We start from the raw sequence: 7,166 nt of genomic DNA, 5'->3' as shown, positions 1-7,166 counted from the left end.
CTACTTCATGTGGTTCAGTCTAGAAATATGTACCCTTTGTTTCTCATTAGCGTGGTAATCTTTTCCCAAAGTTATATGTATGTCAAATTTGTTTATGATCCCTTTTGCTATTTATAAATTTTAAAATTTCATACAATCAGTAGTGCTTGTTGTTTTTTACAACTTCTGAATTGCCTATTTTGGCAGAGAAGTTTTCATATGGATATAATCTCCCATATTCTGAGACATGAATTGTATTTATTTTTTACATTCAAATCCCTAATTATTCTTTTTAAATATACACAACAGTAGAGTGCATGTTGACACATACATACGTACAGACAACCATTCTGTGGTTGTCTGTGATGTGCAGTTACACTGGTCGTGTATTCATATATGAACATAGGAAAGCTATGTCCAATTCATTCTACTCTTTTTCCTATTCCCATCCCTGTGCCTTCCCTTTCATTCCCCTTTGTCTAATCCAATAAACTCCTATTCTTCCCTCCCCTCCTTATTGTGTGTCAGCAGGTGCATATCAGAGAGAATATTTGGCCATTGGTTTTTTGGGATTGGCTCATTTTACTTAGCGTGATAGTGTCCATTTCCATCCGACTACCAGCCAAATGCAATCATTTCATTCTTCTTTATGGCTAATATTCCATTGTATATATGTGCCACATTTTCTTTATTCATTCATCTGTTGAAGGGCACCTAGTTGATTCCATAGCTTAGCTATTGTGAATTGAGTTGCTTATAAACATTGATCTGGCCACATCACTGTAGTATGCTGATTTTAAGTCCTTTGTGTATATACTGAGGAGTGAGATGACTTGTTCAAATGGTGGTTCCATTCTACGTTTTCTGAGGAATCTCCATACTGCTTTCCAGAGTAGTTGGATCAACTTGCAGTTCCACCAACAATGTAAGAGTGAACCTTTTCCCCCCACATGTTCACCAATATTTATTGTTACTTGTATTCTTGATATTTGCCCTTCTGTCTGGAGTGAGATGGAGTCTCAGTGTAGTTTTATTTTGCATTTCTCTAATTGCTAGAGAAGTTGAACGTTATATTTGTTGACTGTATTTCTTTTTCTGTAAATGCCTTATAAGTTCCTTTGCCCATTTATTGATTGGGTTATTTGCTTTTTGGTGTTAAGTTTTTTGAATTCTTTGTAGATCCTGAAAATTAATGCTCTATCTAAGGTGTGGGGGGCAAAGATTTCTCCCATTCTGTATACTCTCTTCACATTCTTGATTGTTTCCTTTGTTGTGAAGAAGATTTTTAGCTTGATACCATCCCATTTAATTGAGTCTTGATTTTATTTCTTGCACTTTAGGAGTCTTATTGAGGAAGTCAGTTCCTAAGCTGACATGATGGAAAGTTGGGCCTACATTTTCTTGTGATAGATTCAGTTTCTCTGGTCAAATGCCTAGATTCTTGTCTAGTTTGAGTTGAATTTTGTGCAGGGTGAAAGATAGGGGTTCAATTTCATTCATTCATTCAGTTTCATTCTGCTACATATAGATTTCCAGTTTTACCAGCACCATTTGTTAAAGAGGCTATCTTTTCTCCAATGTATGTTTATGGTACCTTTGTCTAGTATGAGATAACTGTATTTATGTGAGGTTGTCTCTGTGTCTTCTGTTCCATTGGTCTTCATATCTTTGTGTGTGTGTGTGTGTGTGCCAATACCATGTCATTTTTGTTACTATAGCTCTGTGGTATAAATTTAAGGTCTTGGTATTGTGATGCCTCCTGCTTCACTTTTCTCTCAAAGAATTGCTTTGGCTATTTTGGGCTTCTTATTTTTCCAAATGAATTTCATGACTGCTTTTTCTATTTCTGTGAAGAATGTCATTAGAATTTTAATAGGAATTGCATTAAATCTGAATAGTGCTTTTGGTAGTATAGCTAAATATATATGAAAAAAGAAAAAGGTTTATTGCTTTGTTAGCAAAAGAGAAACACAGGGGACTCCTGTCCCAGATCCTATGATTCTGCCCATCAATAGGAACAGGAGGCTTTTAAAGGCTACGTTCCACATGTTCTCTGTTGGAGTTGTAATTTACTTGTTAATTTGGGAGATAGTCCTTTCTGAGATCTTCTGGTACCATCCCCAAAGTCTGGATTACTTGGTTCCTATGGTGGGTGTGTACTCAGGGACAGATAACTCCACCTAGGATGGGGAAGGAAGTAACCCTGTATCCCCTGAGATTAGGGAGGGGGAGAGATAGGAAGAGAAAGAAACGTGTCCATTTTAAAAATAAGTTGCTGTGCCACAGCAGCAAGGACTATATCAAAGCATAAAATGGGCCACTGTTACAGTAGGCACAGGCACTGGGGCTGCAGGAGACACTATATTTTGCTTTTGAGGTAGGTAGTACTCTCTCCAGTTGGTAGATGAAGAAACAGGCTCAGTGGTTTGACCTAGCCCAGTCCTTCCATGGCAGAAGATGTCTTTGGCTTCACAGACTAGAGGCTTTGAGAAGAAATCAACTGTGCTGGTGGATCTGGGTGCTTGTTGTGCAATACGTGGCAACCATGCTACAAAATGCTTTGTAAACATTCTAATGTGTTTCCAGAACTGAGAATTTCCCTGAGAAAAGCCACCTATTGTTGGTTTACCTTCTTTAACTCTTCTTAGGGTCATAGAGTTTATGTGGGGGAGGGGGGGGGGAAAGAATGAAAAATCCATCTGTCCTGGATCTGGGCTTTCTTGGTAGAGGAGCTGGCTGTCCAGGCCCTTCACCCACTCTGATGGGGTAAGTTGTGTCCCGCAACATATTGTACCTTGAAGTCCTGACCCGTGGACCTCAGAATGGGGTCCTATTTGGAAATAAGGCTGTTGCAGATGTAATTAGTTAAGATGAGGTCATACTGGAATAGGGTGGGCCCTTACTCCAATGGCTTGTATCCACTATTATCATTAAGTAATATTAGTCACAATCAGAATTCAATAAGTCATTAGTGTGTTCTATTACATGTATATCATGTTACCTTATATACTGTAATAGCACAGCGTGGATATTCTGGACAAAGGGATGATTTGCATCCCAGGCAGGTTGGCACAAAATTTAATGGTACATAACTGAAAACTTATGGTTTATTTCTAGAATTTTCCATTTAATATTTTTGTACCACTGTTGGCTGTAAGTAATTGAACCTGCAGAAAAAGAAGCCACAGATAATAGGGGACTATTACACACTTCATATCACATTGTTCTTGGCCCCAGCAGGCCCACAGGCACCAAGAACTTGTTTCTTTGCTGAAGAGCCCAGGAAATACTCTGTCTGCCCAGGGAGACGTTGAAAAGGCTTCATGGATGCAGTTACCTTTCCAACTGATCTGGTTGACCTCCCTGCTGCTTTCTGCTTTCCCAAACAAACCTTGGCCTCTTGGGGGCTCATTCATTTCTTTGTGCAGGGAAGCTCAGCACGGAACTGCTCCAGTTGTTAAAACGTGCGGCCTCTTTACCTCAAGGTCCTCTGTGCCAAATGAATTATCCCGAGAAAGTTTCTAGGCCCTACTTTTCCAAATGACAGGCACCTCTGGTATGTTGGAAACCTTCCCTAGGTTCCTCCTCCTTGATAAAGGATGAAATCTTGAAAAACGTCGTACTTTTCAGCTACGAGGTTTAACAAACGTCATGATTACTAAGCATCCTTCAGAACTGAAACCACAAGATCCCTGTTTGTAACTCAGAAGTTCATCCTACAGGTAAACACAAGCCCTGGCAAAAACAAGGCCATAGTGTCCCTTAATCCATGGCACACAGCCATAAAAAAAAAAGAAAGGAAGAAAACGAACAGCAGGTAAGAAGAGGTCACATGTATATTGTTTTAAGTGAAAATACATGGTGCAGAACTACAGAGTGTGCTACAACTTGTATAAGAAAGAGGGAGAGGATCAAGTATGCATTTGTATTTTCATAAGGAAATAAAGAAAAGGTCATGTCAAAAATCAATAAATTTTTGTGATGGTTAATTTTATGTGCCAATTTGTCTAGGTCACAGTCTCAAAGTACTTGGTCAAACCCAGTCTCAATGTGGCTGTGTGAAGGTCTCAAATAAGACCAGCATTTACATCAGTGGACTTTGAGTAAAGCAAATCACCTTCCATAGCATGGTTGGCCTCATCCAATCAGCTGAAGGCCTTGGAGCAAAGATAAGGATCCCCTGAGGAAGAGAGAATCCTGACCCCAGACTGCCCTGGATCCAGCTACAGCATCCACTTTCCCCCTGGGATGCAATCTGCCAGTCTGCCCTGCACAGGTTGGACTTGCTAGCCCTCCCGAACACAGGAGCCAGTCCTGTAAAACTGTCTCTCTGGAGATCACTGACTGAGGCAGGGGTGAACAACTGGAGTTGAGCAAGTAGAAGTAGGAATGGAGAAGGAGGGACTGGAAGGTTGCTCAATGTGTTGCTTTTTATAGCGTCTTTGATGTACATTCATGCATTCCCTCCCTATTGAAAACTAAATTATAAAAGAACTTAAAAATGATGGGCACATGGCTTGTTGAGACAGGGTGGTACAGGAGCATGTCAGAAGATCAGACAGCTTTCCTCACTTTATGGTGTTAGTTTAGGATCTGAAATGTCCTTCAAAAGTTCACGTGTTAAAGGTTTGGTTCCCAGTGCAACAGCATTCAGAGGTGGGCCTTTGGGGAGATGTTTGGATAACCAGGGCTCTGAGCTCATGAATGGTGTAATCCACTGATGGATTCATAACTTAATGGATTTGGGGAGGAGCTTTATTACAAAAGCCCTTTGGCCACCATGAGCTGGAGTTGAGCAAGTAGAAGTAGGAATAGCTCTGCTCTGTCACATTCTCCCATTGTGATGTTTTTGCCTTCCTATAGGTCCAAAGCAATGGGGCCAAGCAACCATGGACTGAAATCACTAAAACTGTGAGCCAAAATAAACCCTTCCTCTTTTTAAATTGCTTTCCTTGGGTACTTTGTCACAGTATAAGAAAGCTGCCCAGAACACATGACAATCTGGGATTTTTTCTCTCATGCCAACAGTGGTTAAGAATTGGGGTTGAGGGGATCACCTCCTAGGAGAAGACCAGACATATCACACAACACACGCCTGCCTGGAGCATCTGCAAAAGACCAGCTCTCCCCTTCAGTTTCAAAATTGCGTGACTTTACCCAGCAGGCTGCACACTGAGCCATGGCTCCCTCCATCTCAGCAGAGGAGGGGTTCTCCTCTCATGACTTTTTGAGGCTTCTTAAAGATTTCTGAAGCCACAGTTGAGGGCTGGGAGTGGGCTCTGCAGACAGAGCTACCTGGGCTTGAGCTTCAGCTTTGCCATTTCCCAACTGCGTGTTCTCTAGCCAGTCACCAACTTCCCCAGGCCTCAGTTTCCCTACCTTTGAAACAGAGAGCCATTGAGGGCATTCAACAGGCTATCATGGTGCTCGATATGCAGCAAGTCCTCTGTGTTGGATTCTGTAATTTGCTCATGTTTTTTCCATGGGGTCGTGGGGGGACAGCAGCAAGCACATGGTAGCGAGGAGGTACAGGAGAGGCTTTGTGGGTGTAATAAACAAGAGAGGTCAATGGTAAGCTGGAATATGGGGTTGGCTTTAACAGTTGTCTCTTGGACGTGCCTCAAAGCTCTTGGATGACTGCATAAGAGTCTGCACCATGATACCAAGAGACCGGCAAGCACCCTAACTACAGCAGCAAGTCATTTCTCTGATGCTGGAGCCATTCATCATGTCCTGTGTCTTTGGCCAGCCTGGCCCTGGACACCCCACTCCACTAAGCCAGCATCCTCACTGCCGGGTTTCCTTCCCAGAACTCTTAGCATGGTTTTGACTTTGCTCTAATTTATACCCCAATTTATTTTTGTAGATACTACCCTCTTCAAGCAATGTGACTGGGGCAAGAAAGAGGACCCTCATTCTGTAGGAACCACAGTGAGCATAAAGGGAGTTCATTGGTGCCCTTAGATTAGGTAGAATATGACACCAAAAGCACAAGAAATCAAAAACAGAAAAATTGGACTTCAACAAAATTAAAAATTTTGGGCACTAAGTAACACTATCAAGAAAGTAAAAATATAAACACCACACACTAGATGAAAATGTTTATGAGCCACATCTGATAAGTGTCTAGGATCCATAACTTATAGAAAATTCACACAGCCCAATAATAAAAGAATAAATGACTCAATTAAAAATGGAAAAATGATTTAAATAGACATCCCTCTAAAGAGGACCTAGAAATTATTTAAAAAAATGTTCAATATCACTAGTCACTAGGGAAATGCAAATCAAAACCACATTGAGATACCATTTCATATCCACTAGGATGGCTATAATAAAAAATACCCAAAATAACAAGTGTTGACAAGGATGTGGAGAAATTGGAACTCTCAGACGTTGTTGGTAGGAATGTGAAATGGTATAGCAGATGTGAAAAATAGTTTGGCAGTTCCTCAAAAAGTTAGACATATAGTTTCCATATGCCATGGCAATTCCACTCCTAGGTATCTATCCAAGGGAATTGAAAACACATGTTCACACGAGAATGTGTACATGAATCTTCACAGCAGCATTACCCATAAGTCAAAACACAGCAACAACTCAGATGTCCATCAACTGATGAACGTATAAGCAAAATGTGATAAATCCACAGAATAGAGTATTATTTAGTCATAAAGGTCTGAAGTACTGATATGCTAAAATAGGAACGAATCTTGAAAACATTAATGAAATGTTATTGAAAAAGAAGTGGGAAAAAATGACTCAAAAGACAAAAGGTGATGGGTGATTCCATTTATATGAAGTATTTAGAATGGATATACCCAGAGAGGCATCGAGGAGATTAGTGGTTGGGAGAGTCTGGAAGAAGTGTGGAAAGGGAAATGACTTCTTACAGTGAGAGGATTTTGTGGGAGAAGGTGATGAAACTGTTTTGGAACTAGATAGTGGTGATGGTCACACAATGCAGGGAATATATTCAAAACCCCTGGATTTTATCCTTTGAAACAGTTTTATGCTATTTGAATGATATCTCAAATACCTGGAATCCTATATAGGATCCACGTTGCATTCACTTGTCATGTCTCTTTAGTCTCCTTTAATTTAGAACCGCCCTTCCCCTCCCTCTCACCCTCTCCCTCTTTTTGTGACGTTGACATTTTTGAAGAGTTGAGGCAGATGTTTTGTGA

This window comes from Marmota monax, unplaced genomic scaffold, assembly GCF_021218885.2.
Source record: "Marmota monax isolate L192 unplaced genomic scaffold, Marmota_monax_Labrador192_F-V1.1 WCK01_AAM20220418_F8-fsc00005, whole genome shotgun sequence".
Taxonomy (NCBI): domain Eukaryota; kingdom Metazoa; phylum Chordata; class Mammalia; order Rodentia; family Sciuridae; genus Marmota; species Marmota monax.
The sequence above is the reverse complement of the archived record's forward strand: the minus strand, read 5'-3'. Positions refer to the sequence as shown.